Genomic DNA, 21,411 nt, shown 5'->3' on the forward strand with positions numbered 1-21,411 from the left:
AGGGACCAAAAGTAATGGGACAGAATAATAATCATAAATAAAACTTTCACTTTTTAATACTTGGTTGCAAATCCTTTGCAGTCAATTACAGCCTGAAGTCTGGAACACATAGACATCACCAGACGCCGGGTTTCATCCCTGGTGATGCTCTGCCAGGCCTCTACTGCAACTGTCTTCAGTTCCTGCTTGTTCTTGGGGCATTTTCACTTCAGTTTTGTCTTCAGCAAGTGAAATGCATGCTCAATCGGATTCAGGTCGGGTGATTGACTTGGCCATTGCATAACATTCCACTTCTTTCCCTTAAAAAACTCTTTGGTTGCTTTTGCAGTATGCGTTGGGTCATTGTCCATCTGCACTGTGAAGCACCGTCCAATGAGTTCTGAAGCATTTGGCTGAATATGAGCAGATAATATTGCCCGAAACACTTCAGAATTCATCCTGCTGCTTTTGTCAGCAGTCACATCATCAATAAATACAAGAGAACCAGTTCCATTGGCAGCCATACATACCCATGCCATGACACTACCACCACCATGTTTAACTGATGAGGTGGTATGCTTAGGATCATGAGCAGTTTCTTTCCTTCTCCATACTCTTCTCTTCCCATCACTCTGGTACAATGTTCCAAACAGTTGTTTTGGCCATGCCTAATGTTTTTGCTATCTCTCTGATGGGTTTGTTGTGTTTTTTCAGCCTAATGATGGCTTGCTTCACTGACAGCTCTTTGGATCTCATCTTGAGAGTTGACAATAACAGATTCTAAATGCAAATAGCACACTTGGAATGAACTCTAGACCTTTTATCTGCTCATTGTAATTCGGATATTGAGGGAATAACACACACCTGGCCATGGAACAGCTGAGAAGCCAATTGTCCCATTACTTTTGGTCCCTTAACAAGTGGGAGGCACATATGCAAACTGTTGTAATTCCTACACCATTCAGCTGATTTCGATGTAAATACCCTCAAATTAAAGCTGACAGTCTGCAGTTAAAGCCCATCTTGTTAGTTTAATTTCAATTCCATTGTTGTGGTGTATAGAGCCAAAAATGTTAGAATTGTGTCAATGTCCCAATATTTATGGACCTGACTGTATATGACTACAAATATAAAAAGGAAGATAAAAACAAGCAAATCTGAAAACTTGCTATACTTGTATATTATAATAACCCCAAACCACCCCTCCCAAAAGGGGGGAGAGATGAATAAGAAAAATAAAAAGTCCACAAAATCCTATTAAAGGGCATCTGTCAAAAATGAAATGCTCACAACTAAAGTGAATAAAACCTATACCTACCCTGTAAGAATGTGCAAACTGCACTTTCAAAATTCTTTTTTGGTTTATACAGTACTTGGCAAAAGTTTTAAACAGGTATGTTCAAAATGTAGCAAAATAAGAATGCTTCTAAAATAGAAATATTAGTTAAATTTTTATCAATCAACAAAACGCAAAGTGAATGAACAAAAGAGAAATATAAATCCAATCAATATTTAGGAAAAAAATAGAACATGTAAAAAGCAAATAAAAGCGGCCAAACTAGAAACCGAGAGGTTAATTGCCAAAGAGTAAAACTAACCCTAAAATATTCTTTAATTATATAAATGTTAAAAAGTATAAATCTGAAGGTGTCGGCCCTTTAAAGAGTAATGAGGGGAGAGTTGCAGAGAGCGACGAGGAGAAAGCAAAGCTGTTAAATATTTTTTTCTCAAATGTGTTCACTGAGGAAAATAAACTGTCAGATGAAATGCTGAATGTAAAAATAAATTCCCCATTAAAAGTGCCCTGTCTGACCAAGGAAGAAGTACATCAGCGACTTAAAAAGATTAAAATAGACAAATCGCCAGGACCGGATGACATACAACCCCCGTATCCTAAGGGAATTAATGTCACGGCCAGTGGTTTGTTTTGTGACACTTTCCTTCACTTGGTTGCCCGTGGCAACGTGTGGTGTTGTGTGCATGTGGTGGCAGTGTCTCAGCCCTATGGCTGATCCCCAGGACAGGATTGCCACACATGCCGTTGCCCGCGGCAACAGGTGAAGTGTGTTTGTTTATGTGTGTATTCCCCTTTAAGTGTCCATTTTCCCTTGCCTGCTGTTGGAAGGGTTAAATCCCTTCTGTGTGTGTGAACACTGGGTGTGTCTGTGTGGGTGTGGCCACTTGGGCCTATAAAGCCTCAGTGAATATCACTTGTCTGAGGGGTACTTCAGCCATGGTTAGCTGGAGCAGCCTCCTGTGTATTCCATCTGCCAGTAGGGGCCACCCTTGTGGTCATAGGTTTATGTATGGTGTTTAGAAGATGTTTGTTTGGTCTTTATTTATTGCAGTATATGGTTTCCTGGGTTCCCGTGTGATGTCTGTGTGTGCGGTGTCCTTTGTGTTGTTTGTGGACAGAAGCACTTGCACGTGGGTTCCAGGTTGTGTGTCTGTGGCAGGTAAGTGTGGTTCTAGTTGCACTTACCTGCCATTGCCATATGTCTGTTTATGTTCCCCTTTGTAGCTTGGCCACTTTAGACTCCTGTTTCTCCGCGTCCAGGAGGAACGGGCTGTCTACCCAGCTCCTAGTTCAGGGATCGGCAGAGGGTCAGAAGGGATCCGAGGTTCCTGAGCATGAGCCCTCCTACCTTCAAGGGCGGCTCATGCAGCTAGGAGTCAGGGTCAGATTAGGGAAGCTCTAGGAGGTGACCTGCCCCCTAATTCTGTGTTACTGGCCAAGTAGCGACCTTACATCTCCTGATACCGCACGGCTGAGGGTTTTCCCCATCCTCAGCCGTGACAGTATGACCACAATGGCTCCTCATGTGGCGGTTCCCTTGAACGAGGGTGCAGCATGTACAGCCATCTGCGGATGGGGTGCATGCGCGTTCTCCGGAGGGAGAGCGTTATGGGGGTTTCACCGTTTACGGTGCGGTGAGTGGCATTCCCCGCCATTCTTTCTCACCATTGTCCGTGTTGGTGTCCCCTTGTTTGTCATTCCCCCCCCCCCCTCCCATTGGTATTTATGCCTCACCAACTTTCCCCTTTTGTTGTTGGGAGGGGCTTTGAGGGGTGGGAGTATTCCGCCTTCGGAAGAGGGTGCAGCATGTGGTGCCTGCCGCTTTCTGGCACACATGCTTATCCTCCGGAGGGAGGGTGAAAGGAGAACCCTTATACTGTGCAGTTCTCTGTGGCTGTTGCTGCAGTGTCTGTGAACTGACACTAGTGGTTGGGTTTCTCCTCGTCCACGTCTCAGTGGTTCCCTAACAGGTGTCGGTGTGGCTGGCTGCAGTCCTCGTTGGACTGGCTTTAGTGTGTGCTGGGAGAGGATGCATGCTGGCAGCGACTTTGTGGGAACCGTTTACTGAGAGTGGACGCAGTGTTCAGTGCGGTCTCTCCGGGCTGTTTCTGTGCTGGTCTCTGGTCCCTGTGTGTTGTTCCAGAGGCTGGCAGTCAGCATCCTGGTCCCTGTGTGTTGTTCCAGGGGCTGGCAGCAGTCCTGAGGAGACTCACTGACCCTGATCCTGCTCGTTTTTCCCTTCCCCCTTCCATGTTTGGGGTCCCACACTTGTTTTCCCTTTTGTGTGGGTGAGGGGGCTTTGAGGGGTGAGAGTGTCACGGCCAGTGGTTTGTTTTGTGACACTTTCCTTCACTTGGTTGCCCGTGGCAACGTGTGGTGTTGTGTGCATGTGATGGCAGTGTCTCAGCCCTATGGCTGATCCCCAGGACAGGATTGCCACGCATGCCGTTGCCCGTGGGAACAGGTGAAGTGTGTTTGTGTGTATTCCCCTTTAAGTGTCCATCTTCCCTTGCCTGGTGTTGGAAGCAGTGGCGTCGCCAGAGGGGGCCACGGCCCCCCCTACATCATGCTGTGCCCCCCCAACTAAAATGCCCGTGCCCCCCCAAGTTAGCCGCCGCAGTCGGGCACAGCCAGGGAGATGAGCGCTTCCATAGCGCTCATCTCCATAGTCATCTGCCGGCCTGTGTGCTGAGGCAGGGGAGGGAGAGGCGTGTCCCTTCCCCTTTCTCTGATAGGCTGCAGGCACTAGGCCGGCAGCATATCAGAGGCCGCCGGCCGGCGCGATGACGTCATTGCGCCGCCTGAGCCATACAGCGCGGGACACAGGCCGGAAGAAGAGGCCTGCATCGCATCGCTGACATGGAGGTAAGTATGATTTTTTTTTTTTTTTTTACAACATCGTTACTGGCACATTGGGGGGGGGCAGCTTATTACTGGCACATTGGGGGGGCAGCTTATTACTGGCACATTGGGGGGGGCAGCTTATTACTGGCACGTGATGGGGGGCTCTTGTTACTGGCACGTGATGGGGGGCTCTTGTTACTGGCACGTGATGGGGGGCTCTTGTTACTGGCACGTGATGGAGGGCTCTTGTTACTGGCACGTGGTGGGGGGCTCTTGTTACTGGCACGTGATGGGGGGCTCTTGTTACTGGCACGTGATGGGGGGCTCTTGTTACTGGCACGTGATGGGGGCTCTTGTTACTGGCACGTGATGGGGGCTCTTGTTACTGGCACGTGATGGGGGGCTCTTGTTACTGGCACGTGATGGGGGGCACTATAGGGGCATTTACTGAGGCCACAAAGAAGGGGCATTTTATATGGGGGGCTCTGTACAGTAGCATTTTATACTGGGACACATTATGGTGGGTACTATGGGGAAGGGGGGAGAGGAGTACTATGGAGTCATCTACGGGGGGCACTAAGAAGGGGTATTTTATACTTGCAAATTATGGGGGACACTGAGGACATCTACTGGGGCACTATATAGGGGGCATTTTATACTGGTACATTATGGGGGGCACTAGGAGGAAGGGGGGAGAGGAGCACTATGGGGGCATTTACTGGGGGCACTATATAGGGGTATTTTACACTGGCACATTATGGGGGACATTAGCTCAACTTGGGGCATTACAAGGGGGTATTTTTTGCACTGTCACATTATAAGGAGAATTATTTCTACTGGGGGGGCATTATGGTGGGGGCTTTATTACTCCCCCATGGTATGAGCCCCCTAGTAGCAGCACCATCCTCTCCCTGCTCTATCCCTCTGCCCCTTCTCCAAATCCTTATTATGAAATCTTTCTCATTAGGATGAAACAGAACATCTGCTCCGCCGAGCCCCCGGCCAAAGTGTGGAAGTGGCGTCCGAGATCCCCAAGGGCCAAGCCAAGTAACTGTAAGTTTTCATGTGAAATATGTTTGTTATACACATATAGCCTACACTGTGCCCCACAATGTACAGTATACCTCTACACTGTGCCCCACAATGTACAGTATACCTCTACACTGTGCCCCACAATGTACAGTATACCTCTACACTGTGTAGTCTGTTCTATAAGCACCCTTGTTCTGTGGCGGTGGACAGAAAATAATCTGGAAGTGCTGCTCCCGAGACCAGGCTCTGGATCCGCCACTGGACCGCTCACAGGAGTGTACATTTCTTCTAAACTGTAATCCGTATCCTCTGACCTGCAGAAATCAGCACTCGCTCGGTAACAACTAACAGGCAGTACCTGAAGGCTGTAGCCTGGCCCTGTTACCGAAGCTAGCCGAGTGGTGTAAGGTTAAGGTACTAGTAGAGATGAGCGGCCCTTGAATCCGGATTTAAAGTTAGTTACTGCAGGATATGGATTACAGTTTAGAAATGTCAAATGTACACTCCTGTGAGCGGCGGGGAGGGAGATCTGTGGATGACACTGTTATAGAGAGGGGAAAATGGGGATGACACTGTCATGGGGTGGATCTGTGGATGACACATATAGCATAAGATGCTATATACTGTATGTGTCATCCACAGACCCCCCCCCCCCCCATAGCAGTGTCATCCACAGATCCCCCTCCCTATAAAAGTGTCATCCACAGGCAGCTAGGACATGTTGAAATCTGAGTGATTTTTTTATTTATTTATTTTTTAAACCACAGACAGCAGGACTTTTCTTCCCTGTTGCGGTTTTAGGTATTGGGTAAAATATCGCAGCATTTCTAAGCATACTTGTGTAAATATATCGTTGTTATAGCTGCCCCCCTACTTTTGTCCTGGCCCCCAGTGTGCCCCCCCAAAATTTGAAAGCTAGAGACGCCACTGGTTGGAAGGGTTAAATCCCTTCTGTGTGTGTGAACACTGGGTGTGTCTGTGTGGGTGTGGCCACTTGGGCCTATAAGGCCTCAGTGAATATCACTTGTCTGAGGGGTGCTTCAGCCATGGTTAGCTGGAGCAGCCTCCTGTGTATTCCATCTGCCAGTGGGGGCCACCCTTGTGGTCATAGGTTTATGTATGGTGTTTAGAAGATGTTTGTTTGGTCTTTATTTATTGCAGAATATGGTTTCCTGGGTTCCCGTGTGATGTCTGTGTGTGCGGTGTCCTTTGTGTTGTTTGTGGACAGCAGCACTTGCACGTGGGTTCCAGGTTGTGTGTCTGTGGCAGGTAAGTGTGGTTCTAGTCTCACTTACCTGTCATTGCCATATGTCTGTTTCTGTTCCCCTTTGTAGCTTGGCCACTTTAGACTCCTGTTCCTCCGTGTCCAGGAGGAACGGGCTGTCTACCCAGCTCCTAGTTCAGGGATCGACGGAGGGTCAGAAGGGATCCAAGGTTCCTGAGCATGAGCCCTCCTACCTTCAAGGGCGGCTCATGCAGCTGGGAGTCAGGGTCAGATTAGGGAAGCTCTAGGAGGTGATTTGCTCCCTAATTCTGTGTTACTGGCCAAGTAGCGACCTTACATCTCCTGATACCGCACGGCTGAGGGTTTTCCCCATCCTCAGCCATGACAATTAAGTAATGTCATAACCAGACCCTTATTTCTGATATTTGCGGACTCTATACTGACAGGGAATGTCCCACAGGATTGGCGCATGGCAAATGTGGTGCCAATATTCAAAAAGGGTCCAAAAACAGAGCCTGGAAACTATAGGCCGGTAAGTTTAACATCTGTTGTGGGTAAACTGTTTGAAGGTTTTCTGAGAGATGCTATCTTAGAGCATCTCAACGGAAATAAGCAAATAACGCCATATCAGCATGGCTTCGTGAGGGATCGGCCATGCCAAACTAATTTAATCAGTTTCTATGAGGAGGTAAGTTCTAGACTTGACAGCGGCGAATCAATGGATGTCGTATATCTGGACTTCTCCAAAGCATTTGACACTGTACCACATAAAAGGTTAGTATATAAAATGAGAATGCTCGGACTGGGAGAAAACGTCTGTATGTGGGTAAGTAACTGGCTGAGTGATAGAAAACAGAGGGTGGTTATTAACGGTACACACTCAGATTGGGTCACTGTCACTAGTGGGGTACCTCAGGGGTCAGTATTGGGCCCTATTTTCTTCAATATATCTATTAATCTTCTTGTAGAAGGCTTGCATAGTAAAGTATAAATTTTCGCAGATGACACTAAACTGTGTAAAGTAATTAACACTGAAGAGGACAGTATACGACTACAGAGCGATCTGGATAGACTGGAGGCTTGGGCAGATAAGTGGCAGATGAGGTTTAACACTGACAAATGGAAAGTTATGCACATGGGAAGGAATAATGCAAGTCACCCGTACATACTAAATGGTAAAACACTCGGTAACACTGACATGGAAAAGGATCTAGGAATTTTAATAAACAGCAAACTAAGCTGCAAAAAACCAGTGTCAGGCAGCTGCTGCCAAGGCCAATAAGATAATGGGTTGCATCAGAAGGGGCATAGATGCCCGTGATAAGAACATAGCCCTACCACTTTACAAATCGCTAGTCAGACCACACATGGAGTACTGTGTACAGTTCTGGGCTCCTGTAAACAAGGCAGACATAGCAGAGCTGGAGAGGGTCCAGAGAAGGGCAACTAAAGTTGCCACTGGAATGGGGCAACTACAGTACCCTGAAAGATTATCAAAATTAGGGTTATTCACTTTAGAAAAAAGATGACTGAGGGGAGATCTAATTACTATGTATAAATATATCGGGGGTCAGTACAGAGATCTATCCCATCATCTATTTATCCCCTTGACTGTGACGAGGGGACATCCTCTGCGTCTGGAGTAAAGAAGGTTTGTACACAAACATAGAAAAGGATTCTTTACGGTAAGAGCAGTGAGACTATGGAACTCTCTGCCTGAGGAGGTGGTGATGGTGAGTACAATAAAGGAATTCAAGAGGGGCCTGGATGTATTTCTGGAGTGTAATAATATTACAGGCTATAGCTACAAGAGAGGGGTCGTTGATCCAGGGAGTTATTCTGATTGCCTGATTGGAGTCGGGAAGGAATTTTTTATTCCCCTAAAGTGGGGAAAATTGGCTTCTACCTCTCAGTTTTTTTTTTTGCCTTCTTCTAGATCAACTTGCAGGATAACAGGCCGAACTGGATGGACAAATGTCTTTTTTTGGCCTTATGTACTGTTACTATTTGGTGTGAGAATGAGGTCCAGGACATCATCTTCATAAAAAGACAATTACCGTTATTTCAATTCTTTAAAAGCATCATTCAAGCAATATTGATGGAATATACCAGAAAAATTAGAAGCTGGAAGGCCCCTGGTCGATGCATATCGGACAAAACTAGTTTTCATGATTAAAGGGTTTCTGTCACCAGAATTGACCCTATTAAACTGGCTGACATTAGCGATGTGCTAAGTCAGCAGACCCTAACTAACCTATTCTTATGCTTATGGATGCACTCCTTACTGCACAATTTTTGTTATATGCAAATTAGCCTCTAAGAGCAGGCGTTGCACCTGCTCCTAGAGGCTCCATTCGTCCACCTCTTTCAATGCCCTTGTTCACTTGATTGACAGGGCCAGCGTTGGTCTCCTCCTGCCGGCTAAATCTCGCACCTGCGCTGTCCAGTTCAGTATTTGGCGCAGTGAGTGAAGGACGCTCGCCGGCTTCCTCACTGCGCCTGCGCTGAATACAGCCGGCATCGCAGAGAAGAGGGAGAAGAGAGCTGTGACGTCGCTGGATCCTCCTATGTGGTAAGTATTTGCCTGATTGGACAGAGCTTTATTCCCACTGATACCACCAATGATCAAGGGGACATTAGAAGAATAAATATTTTAGACAAAAAATGTTCTACCAATAATAATTATATTTATGACTGACCACTATATCACCAATGATTCAAATTAATTTGGCCACCAGATTATATATATATATTTTTTCATATATTATCTGGTGGCCAAATTAAATTGATTTCGATTATGTCAGCCAGTTTAATAGGGTTAATTCTGGTGACAGAAACCCTTCAGGTCTACATATTTTTCTGCTATATTGCACCAATATTGCTTGGATGACGTTTTCAACTAATTGAAATAAAGATAGTTACTGTACTTCATTCAGACTTTGCTGATTTTTCAAGACCGTGAGGAGAGTTGATCAATGAACTTTTTGTTTACATATCTGATGTGACCACCTTTGCCTTCAAAGCAGCATTGATTCTTCTAGGTACAACTCACATGGTTTTTGAAGGAGCTCGGCAGGGAGTTTTTAATCAAAACATCTTGGAGAACTAACCACAGATTATCTGTGGATGTAGGTTTTCTCATGTAATTCCAGGCAGACTATGTTGAATCAGGGCTCTGTGGGTGCTACATCATCACTTCAGGTTTCTCATTCATGACACCACTGCAAACAAAGGCAATGGTGGCTGGCTGTCAATGACAGGACACATAATGAGGGCCATGACTAGGGCTGAACCGATTACTCGATTGAATCGAGTAATTAGACACCAAAAAAATCCTCAATGCGATTTGTTTGTGTCATGCGACCATGGAGCGGGAGTGAAGCGCTTGCTATTACTCACCGCTCTGTGGTCACCCGCCGGCCCGCACCGCACTTTCCTCCTGACACATCGTCAGGACATAGGGCATGTAAGAGTGCACTATGACCTGACGCTGTGGGACATCAGGACGACAGTGCAGCACGCGGAGAAGAAGATGGACGAGCTGTGGAGCGGCGCCCCCTACAGGAGAGGTAAGTATTTTAGTAGTAAGAAGCTCCACTACTCGTCAAACTAAAAGTGACAGGTCAGCACACCCCTTTCCCCGCCCACAACCCCTCCCAGCCCTGCGCAAAATGCTGCCCATCGCACGCCCCAAACCATGCCTAATTACCGCCCATTCAACGCCCCTTATTCTGTCAATCCATGTCATCTATCGACCTATCTCACATGTTTTTACCCAGTTGTCAAGCCTGGGAATGGTGTAGTGACATACCAAAGCAGCTGACAGTTATAATTAAAGCGATACTTTCACTTGACACGTGAAAAACCGCACACAGCATAACGCAATGTGTGAACATATGCCAGGATGGGAAAGGCAATGAGCAATAGTCAGTCTACTGTATGAGCAGCTGTTCCCAATACCAAAGCAGCTGACAGTTATAATTAAAGCGATACTTTGACTTGACACGGGAAAAACACACCCAGACTACCAAGCTGCGGGAACACACGGCTATGAATATGGTAATTGGGCTGTGATAGTCCGTCCTAGCACATTCAAAATCCTATATAAGCAGACACGGTGTATACGGCAACACATCAAATTCATATACAGAAGACAGCTAATTTCAGCAGAAGACAGCACATTTGAATAGCAAGGTAAGAATGACAGCTTATTACCTTTAACTGTTTTGCGTTATTTTAATGAGCCATATATTTTCTGAGCTGTATTGTTTCATACATATGTAATTGTAGTGATTTATTGAATATATTGTTTACAAAGTTTTTACTAACTACGCATGTTGATTACAGAGCATGTACACGATATATAGATTTTTAATAAAAACAACTTTCCCGGGGGTCGATAACATCTTAAAGACACACGCATCCTTACTATCTATCTATTATTCGATTTATCCTATTAAAATCCTATAAAACCCCTATCAAGCTATTAAAATCCTAATAAATTCTTATAAAAATACTATAAAACCCATATCAAGCTATTAAACCTAATAAATTCCTATTAAAATCCTATAAAACCCCTATCAAGCTATTAAAATCCTAATAAATTCTTATAAAAATACTATAAAACCCATATCAAGCTATTAAACCTAATAAATTCCTATTAAAATCCTATAAAACCCCTATCAAGCTATTAAAATATATTTATATCTACATATCTATCTAATATCTATTTACCATTTTATCTATTTATCCATCTATCAATTATCTATCATACCTAGCTAAATATCGATATCTATCTACCAATTTATCTATCTACCTATCTATCTTTCTAGCTATCAATTATCTATCTTTCCATCTATTTATCAATTATCTATCTATCATACCTAGCTATATATTAATATATATTTATCTTCCACACCCCGGACGCCCTATTGTCTCCGGGAGGGGGTCCCTATTCTGTAATGTGGCCATTTTCCTTGACAAAATGTTGCGCCAATATGCCTTCTCCGCGAAATCCTTTATCAGAGATACAGGTGATTTTTTATCTAAGATAAATGATCTTGACATTCCTGCGGGCGTAACTCTGGTATCATTCGACGTGTGTAGCTTATACACGTCGATTGACCATGAGCTGGGCCTCCAGGTGGTGGAAACATGTCTCAAAACTTCTGAGTACACTGAGGTTTGCCAAATTTTCATGCTGACATTATTGAGATTTGTTCTAACTAAAAATTATTTTCTGTTTCAGGACGATTTCTATGAGCAGATGCCTGGGACGGCGATGGGGTCCAACGTGGCGCCCACTTATGCCAACATCTACATGGCCCACCTTAGGAGTCGTCTATATATGGTAGCCACCACTTCAGACATGTTCTGGGGTGGTGGCGCTATATCGATGACATCTTCCTGGTGTGGACGGGCGACACATTGGGCCTCCTGCGTTCCACGCATTTCTCAATTAAATCAATCCAACAGTTAAATTCACTGTGGTCCATTCCACTGATGAATTACAGTTCCTTGATACGGAGGTCCGGATCGTAGGACGGGGTTTGAGGAGTGACCTGTTTGTGAAGCCTACCGATAAAAATATGCTGTTGCGTTATGACAGCCATCATCCCCGCCCTATGATCTGGTCATTACCCTTCAGTCAGTTCCTCTGGGTCCAGAGGATCGTGAAGGATGGAAAAACCAGAGATATAAGATTCACTGAGATGGGCCAGAAATTTGCTACTCGGGGGTACCCGAAGAAATTGATTAGAGATACCATCTCGCAAGTGGACAATAATGCCACTACAACTAATCCCAAATTAGCCCACCAAAAACCCTGTATTCCCTTCATCTCCCAGTTTTCCGCTGACAGTCCGCAAATTAGCAGAAGTCTGCAAAGGGTCAATAAATACCTACTACCTCTCAGTTGGAGTTCCTGAGAAGCTGTGAACAGGTGAGCTCTTAGCACCTCTTCACATTATGCGGTGCTGGACGGTGGCCATCGCTGCTTTTGTGCTGTGCTGGTGGAGTGATGGGGCCCAGGGCCTAGGTGGCTTTGCTGCACAGTGAGGGCGCTGTGTGGCTGCTGGGTCCCATTGCCTGCTGGAGCGGCGTGGAGGCGCGATGGTCGCCGCACGGTACCGCGCCAAAGTTAGAGTAGGTCCCCACTTGAAGAGGCGACCTTGTCGTGGTAAGTGGGCCTATGCTCTTTGATCAAACTGTATACTAATGCCTCCTAATAGTGCACAGCAACACATTGATAATAGTGCTTCACCGCCATATAATGCTGTATTTTTAAACAGTCGTTATATCAAAAGCATAGGTATGAGGATGTGCGATTTAGATTTTCTTCTATATTGTAAACATTGTGAGTTTTTAATGTTTTGGAATCATGTGTACACACTTGCACTAATTAGGGGTAATTACAGTACTTGTTCTATATTGTAAACACTATGCAATTTTATTTGACCCTGTTTATATGTACTGTACCCTGCAACTTCTGTGATACTATTTATGGATTTTGTTCACCAAGATGAATTATTGCTTTTATGAATTTCTATCCTTGTATGGACAAATTGATTCAATTGACTTTATATTGATGCACCTTTATATTGTATGTTTGCAACACGTGTGCACATAGCTTGAGAAAGACAGCAACAAGCTGTTGAACGTCGCTGCTGACACTGGGTGATTAAACTACACGTTTTTCGTTGAAATCCTTGGTGTGCTGCTGGCCTTCTTTCATTTCTATCGAATTGAACCCAGGTGCCGGTTCACATTGGCCTGATTTGCACCCGCATTCTACAGTGTGCTGCATCCTCATCTTCCCAAAGTATACCATTTTATCTATCTATATATCTACCATTTTATCTATCTTTCTATCTATCAATTATCTACCATTTATCTATCTATCTATCTATACAGATTTCTATCCACCAATTTATCTATCTTTATCTATCTACTAATTTATCTATCTATCTACCTATCTATCTTTCTATCTATTTATCTATCAATTATATATCTATCATACCTAGCTATATATTGATATCTATCTACCAATTTATCTATCTACATATCTACCATTTTATCTATCCATCTTTCTTTCTAGCTATCTTCCTATCTATCTACATATCTACCATTTTATCTTTCTTTCTAGCTATCTATCTTTCTATCAATTATCTATCTATATATCTATCAATTATCTATCTACCATTTTATCTATCTATACAGATTTCTATCCACCATTTTATCTATCTTTATCTATCTATCTTTCTATCAATTATCTATCATACCTACCGTAGCTATATATTGATATCTACCAATTTATCTACCATTTTATCTATCTTTCTAGCTATCTATCTTTCAATCAATTATCTATCTACATATCTATCTACAAATGTATCTATCTATCTATCTATCTATCTATATATCTATCTATCTTTCTTTCTAGCTAGTTCTGTAATCTGGGTAGTGGTAGACAGATTGTTCAAGATGGCACATTTTATTCCGCTTCCTGGATTGCCTTCCGCTAATCGATTGGCCTGTCTGTTTATAGAACACATCTTCCACCTTTATGGTCTACCTCTGCACATTGTGTCTGATCGAGGGGTACAATTCACTTCCAAATTCTGGCGAGCGCTCTGTGGGCTACTTGAGATCAAGGTGGATTTCTCTTCTGGTTACCATCCTGACCTCAGTATCTGAGGAAAGGGATTTAGGAGTAATTTTTTCAGAAGACTTAAAGGTGGGAAGACAATGTAATAGGGCAGCATGAAATGCCAGCAGAATGCTTGGATGATTAGGGAGAGGTATAAGCAGTAGAAAGAATGAAGTGCTTATGCCGCTGTACAGAACACTGGTGAGACCTCACTTGGAGTATTGTGCGCAGTACTGGAGGCCATATCTCCAGAAGGATATAGATACTCTAGAGAGAGTTCAGAGAAGAGCTACTAAACTAGTACATGGATTGCAGGATAAAACTTACCAGGAAAGGTTAAAGGACCTTAATATGTATAGCTTGGAAGAAAGAAGAGACAGAGGGGATATGATAGAAACTTTTAAATACATAAAGGGAATCAACTCGGTAAAGGAAGAGAGCATATTTAAAAGAAGAAAAACTACCACAAGAGGACACAGTTTTAAATTAGAGGGGCAAAGGTTTAAAAGTAATATCAGGAAGTATTACTTTACTGAGAGAGTAGTGGATGCATGGAATAGCCTTCCTGCAGAAGTGGTAGCTGCAAATACAGTGAAGGGGTTTAAGCATGCATGGGATAGGCATAAGGCCATCCTTCATATAAGATAGGGCCGAGGGCTATCCATAGTATTCAGTATATTGGGCAGACTAGATGGGCCAAATGGTTCTTATCTGCCGACACATTCTATGTTTCTATCCTAAGTCTAATGGGCAAGTTGAACGAATTAACCAGATCTTGGAGAACTACCTACGTCACTTTGTCTCCGCTCAGCATGATGACTCGGTTCGGCTCCTGACTTGGGTGGAATTCTCTTACAACAGCCATTCCGGAGAATCTACGGGCTCTTCTCCTTCATCCCCGTGCTCCTTTACCCCTGTCTGCATCTTCTGAGGTACCAGCTGCTAATTCTTTGTTCAGAGACTTCCTCAGCATCTGAAGACAGACTAAGGGCTCTATCTCTCAGGCAGTTAGCCGTATGAAGAATGCAGATACCAGACGTAGACCACCTCTTCAGTTCTCTCCTGGCGACAAAGTCTGGCTTTCCTCCCGGAACATCCGCATGAAGGTACCCCGTTACAAATTTGCTCCCCGGTTTTTGGGCCCGTTTGAGATCCTAGAGCACATTAAGGCTACTTTCACACTAGCGCTTGATCGGATCCGTTCTGAACGGATCCGATCATATTAATGCAGACGGAGGCTCCGTTCAGAACGGATCCGTCTGCATTAATAACTTAGAAAAATTTCTAAGTGCGAAAGTAGCCTGAGCGGATCCGTTCAGACTTTCAATGTAAAGTCAATGGGGGACGGATCCGCTTGAAGATTGAGCCATATGGTGTCATCTTCAAGCGGATCCGTTCCCATTGACTTACATTGTAAGTCTGGACGGATCCGCACGCCTCCGCACGGCCAGGCGGACACCCGAACGCTGCAAGCAGCGTTCAGCTGTCCGCCTGGCCGTGCGGAGGCGAGCGGAGCGGAGGCTGAACGCCGCCAGACTGATGCAGTCTGAGCGGATCCGCATCCATTCAGACTGCATCAGGGCTGGACGGAAGCGTTCTGCTCCGCTCGTGAGACCCTTCAAACGGAGCTCACGAGCGGACAGCAGAACGCTAGTGTGAAAGTAGCCTAACCCTGTTCCCTACAAACTCCGGTTGCCTCCTACCCTCCGGATTCCAAACTCCTTCCATGTATCTCTCCTGAAACCATTGGTCCTCGACTTCTTTTCCTGCTATGTACCTCAGTCGAACTGCACACAAGGCTCCCCCTCTCTGCTGCAGGCTCCGGACCCACTTTCCTGCACTGTCGCAGGCGGCGACAGCTTCAGTTGCACCTTGTAGGAGCCGCACGCGTCCTGTTTCTTTAAGGGTTCGTGCATGCCCCTGATTCCGCCTTCTCTCCAATCCCGGCCAGGCACCACCTTTATAAGGGTGCTTTCCCCTTCCTGTGATGCCTGAGCAATATTGTAGTTTTCTACAGTGAAGGTTCCAGCTCGTAGTTCCTGTGTTGTTATCCTGCTTCCGACCTTAGCCTGTATCCTGACCTCGTCTCTGCCTGATCCTCCTGTACCTCGCTACTCTAAAGTGTATGATTGGGATTGTCGACCACGCCTCTGTCTGCTGTTCAGCTTGTTACACCTGCTGCACCTGAGCTATTTAGCTCTGCTGTTCTAACAGCTCCAGCTCTGCTTAATCACTAACTCATCTCTGCTTCATCTGACTCTGCTGCTGCGCTTCTTCCATCCAGCGACAGCTCGCTCTACCTGCCTGTAGCCCCAGTGCTTGCACCGGGACGTTCTGGCCTGCTCGGCCAGCTGCCACTTAACTGGGACCACTCTTGCTGTAGCGACCTGGTGTCTCCCATGAAGCTAAGACCAGCTTCCGCATCTTGGAGCGGGATAAAGGGTGAAGACCAGGGGAACACTTAGATCCCGCTCCCAAGTTTGGCCCAAAGCCAAACCGGTAAGTGGCACAGCGGGTTCACACCCGTTGGAGCATTACATTTATACAGGTTAACACAATTAAAATCATACCTTTGTGCAGGTGTCATTAATAAAAACCTTAGGGGAAAGAACCACACGGTCGGCAAGGATCCGGTCCACATGGAATTGGTATTCCTCAATGCGCATGTCTCAGCCGAAACAAATTGCCCATCACGCTTCCGGTTACACCGGTCACGTGATCGCAAGTCCACGTATGATTTTTGGTATTTTAAACATATGTGCAAAACCTATTAAGGTACCACTTATGAATTTTGTTGGATTATATTATGTGTGGATATGAAATATCAATTTATGACATATATAAAGTATCACTGGATTATGCACTAGCACTTTCATATAGAATTTTTGAGAAAAAGTTTTGTTATTGGAGTAAAGATGTATTTGAGATGGTTAATTATACTATTAGATTGCTAATGATGTTAACCTGTATAAATAAGCACAATGCACTATTGCACTTTGTCACCGCTTGAGAAAGGTCCCAGCAAGTGGACCGAAACATCGCTGTCTGGTGAATGTGAATAAAGTATATACTTGGATTTTACGCCTTGGATGTGCCGTGGAATTTTTTTCTTTATTTTGATCATTTTTAGGGGTGGATAGTCTTCACAGCCGCTGGCGCTCTATATATACAAGCTATACTATAATATTTATCTACCTATCATACCTAGCTATATACTGATATCTAGAAATTTATCTATCTACCGTTTTATCTATCTTTCTTTCTAGCTATCTATCTTTCTATCAATTATCTATCTACATATCTATCATTTTATCTATCTATACAGATTTCTATCCACCATTTTATCTATCTTTCTATCTACCATTTTATCTATCTCCTAATTTCTAGGAGGAGTAACAGAGGAACAATATAGAGTTCTTTATTAATTAATTTACTACTTTAGGCCTAGATTGTATTACATAACCCTTCAGTTATTCATTCATATGTCTAGATTATATTACATACCCCTTCAGTTATTCATTTATATCTTAATTTCTAGGAGGAGTAACAGAGGACCAATATAGTTTTTAATAATGTACTACTTTAGGTCTAGATTGTATTACATAACCCTTTAGTTATTCATTTATATCAATTTCTAGGAGGAGTAACAGAGGAACAATATAAAGTTCTTTATTAAGGTACTACTTTAGGATTGTATGAAATACTCATCTTTTGTAACGTCGCAGCCGCGGCGACAGAAACAACAGAATCTGCAACAGCCGCGGCAGTCTAATATATTGTGTTGCATTAGGAAATTTGCCTCATTACGCAATTAAGTTTTAATAAAAATCTAAGGCGTACGTGATTTAAGCAAAATATTTGATCGCCACATCTAGAGCAAATACATTACATTTATAATTGATAGGTCTAACTTCCTAAAACTAAATGACCAATGGCACACAACTTTTTCCGGGGGTGCAGGATGCAATATCAAGCAGGATTGACAGCTGTATCAATATCAAGCAGTGTGGACAGCTGTACCAATATCAAGCAGTATGGACAGCTGTACCAATATCAAGCAGTATGGACAGCTGTACCAATATCAAGCAGTATGGACAGCTGTACCAATATCAAGCAGTATGGACAGCTGTACCAATATCAAGCAGTATGGACAGCTGTAAGAATATCAAGCAGTATGGACAGCTGTACCAATATCAAGCAGTATGGACAGCTGTACCAATATCAAGCAGTATGGACAGCTGTACCAATATCAAGCAGTATGGACAGCTGTACCAATATCAAGCAGTATGGACAGCTGTACCAATATCAAGCAGTATGGACAGCTGTACCAATATCAAGCAGGATGGACAGCTGTAAGAATATCAAGCAGTATGGACAGCTGTAAGAATATCAAGCAGTATGGACAGCTGTAAGAATATCAAGCTGTATGGACAGCTGTAAGAATATCAAGCAGGATGGAGAGCTGTAAGAATATCAAGCAGGATGGACAGCTGTAAGAATATCAAGAAGTATGGACAGCTGTAAGAATATCAAGCAGTATGGACAGCTGTACCAATATCAAGCAGTATGGACAGCTGTAAGAATATCAAGCAGTATGGACAGCTGTACCAATATCAAGCAGGATGGACAGCTGTAAGAATATCAAGCAGTATGGACAGCTGTACCAATATCAAGCAGTATGGACAGCTGTACCAATATCAAGCAGTATGGACAGCTGTACCAATATCAAGCAGTATGGACAGCTGTACCAATATCAAGCAGGATGGACAGCTGTAAGAATATCAAGCAGTATTGACAGCTGTACCAATATCAAGCAGTATGGACAGCTGTACCAACATCAAGCAGTATGGACAGCTGTAAGAATATCAAGCAGTATGGACAGCTGTATGAATATCAAGCAGTATGGACAGCTGTACCAATATAAAGCTGTATGGACAGCTGTAAGAATATCAAGCAGTATGGACAGCTGTAAGAATATCAAGCAGTATGGACAGCTGTACCAATATCAAGCAGGATGGACAGCTGTACCAATATCAAGCTGTATGGACAGCTGTAAGAATATCAAGTAGTATGGACAGCTGTACCAATATCAAGCAGGATGGACAGCTGTACCAATATCAAGCAGGATGGACAGCTGTACCAATATCAAGCAGTATGGACAGCTGTACCAATATCAAGCAGTATGGACAGCTGTACCAATATCAAGCAGTATGGACAGCTGTAAGAATATCAAGCTGTATGGACAGCTGTAAGAATATCAAGCTGTATGGACAGCTGTAAGAATATCAAGCAGTATGGACAGCTGTAAGAATATCAAGCAGGATGGACAGCCGTACCAATATCAAGCTGTATGGACAGCTGTACCAATATCAAGCAGGATGGACAGCTGTACCAATATCAAGCAGGATGGACAGCTGTAAGAATATCAAGCTGTATGGACAGCTGTACCAATATCAAGCAGTATGGACAGCTGTACCAATATCAAGCAATATGGACAGCTGTAAGAATATCAAGCTGTATGGACAGCTGTAAGAATATCAAGCAGTATGGACAGCTGTAAGAATATCAAGCAGGATGGACAGCTGTACCAATATCAAGCTGTATGGACAGCTGTAAGAATATCAAGCAGTATGGACAGCTGTAAGAATATCAAGCTGTATAGACAGCTGTAAGAATATCAAGCTGTATGGACAGCTGTAAGAATATCAAGCAGTATGGACAGCTGTAAGAATATCAAGCAGGATGGACAGCTGTACCAATATCAAGCTGTATGGACAGCTGTAAGAATATCAAGCTGTATGGACAGCTGTAAGAATATCAAGCAGTATGGACAGCTGTAAGAATATCAAGCTGTATGGACAGCTGTAAGAATATCAAGCTGTATGGACAGCTGTAAGAATATCAAGCAGTATGGACAGCTGTAAGAATATCAAGCAGGATGGACAGCTGTACCAATATCAAGCTGTATGGACAGCTGTAAGAATATCAAGCTGTATGGACAGCTGTAAGAATATCAAGCAGTATGGACAGCTGTAAGAATATCAAGCAGGATGGACAGCTGTACCAATATCAAGCTGTATGGACAGCTGTAAGAATATCAAGCTGTATGGACAGCTGTAAGAATATCAAGCAGTATGGACAGCTGTAAGAATATCAAGCAGGATGGACAGCTGTACCAATATCAAGCAGGATGGACAGCTGTAAGAATATCAAGCAGTATGGACAGCTGTAAGAATATCAAGCAGTATGGACAGCTGTAAGAATATCAAGCAGGCTGGACAGCTGTACCAATATCAAGCAGTATGGACAGCTGTAAGAATATCAAGCAGGATGGACAGCTGTACCAATATCAAGCTGTATGGACAGCTGTAAGAATATCAAGCAGTATGGACAGCTGTAAGAATATCAAGCAGTATGGACAGCTGTAAGAATATCAAGCTGTATGGACAGCTGTAAGAATATCAAGCAGTATGGACAGCTGTAAGAATATCAAGCAGTATGGACAGCTGTAAGAATATCAAGCAGGATGGACAGCTGTAAGAATATCAAGCAGTATGGACAGCTGTAAGAATATCAAGCAGGATGGACAGCTGTACCAATATCAAGCAGGATGGACAGCTGTAAGAATATCAAGCAGTATGGACAGCTGTAAGAATATCAAGCAGTATGGACAGCTGTAAGAATATCAAGCAGTATGGACAGCTGTAAGAATATCAAGCAGTATGGACAGCTGTACCAATATCAAGCAGTATGGACAGCTGTAAGAATATCAAGCAGGATGGACAGCTGTACCAATATCAAGCTGTATGGACAGCTGTAAGAATATCAAGCAGTATGGACAGCTGTAAGAATATCAAGCTGTATGGACAGCTGTAAGAATATCAAGCAGTATGGACAGCTGTAAGAATATCAAGCAGGATGGACAGCTGTAAGAATATCAAGCAGTATGGACAGCTGTACCAATATCAAGCAGTATGGACAGCTGTAAGAATATCAAGCCGTATGGACAGCTGTACCAATATCAAGCAGTATGGACAGCTGTACCAATATCAAGCAGTATGGACAGCTGTACCAATATCAAGCAGTATGGACAGCTGTAAGAATATCAAGCAGTATGGTCAGCTGTAAGAATATCAAGCAGGATGGACAGCTGTAAGAATATCAAGCAGGATGGACAGCTGTACCAATATCAAGCTGTATGGACAGCTGTAAGAATATCAAGCTGTATGGACAGCTGTAAGAATATCAAGCAGTATGGACAGCTGTAAGAATATCAAGCTGTATGGACAGCTGTAAGAATATCAAGCAGGATGGACAGCTGTACCAATATCAAGCTGTATGGACAGCTGTAAGAATATCAAGCTGTATGGACAGCTGTAAGAATATCAA

The sequence above is a fragment of the Bufo bufo genome, chromosome 5 (genome assembly GCF_905171765.1).
Source record: "Bufo bufo chromosome 5, aBufBuf1.1, whole genome shotgun sequence".
Lineage (NCBI taxonomy): Eukaryota > Metazoa > Chordata > Amphibia > Anura > Bufonidae > Bufo > Bufo bufo.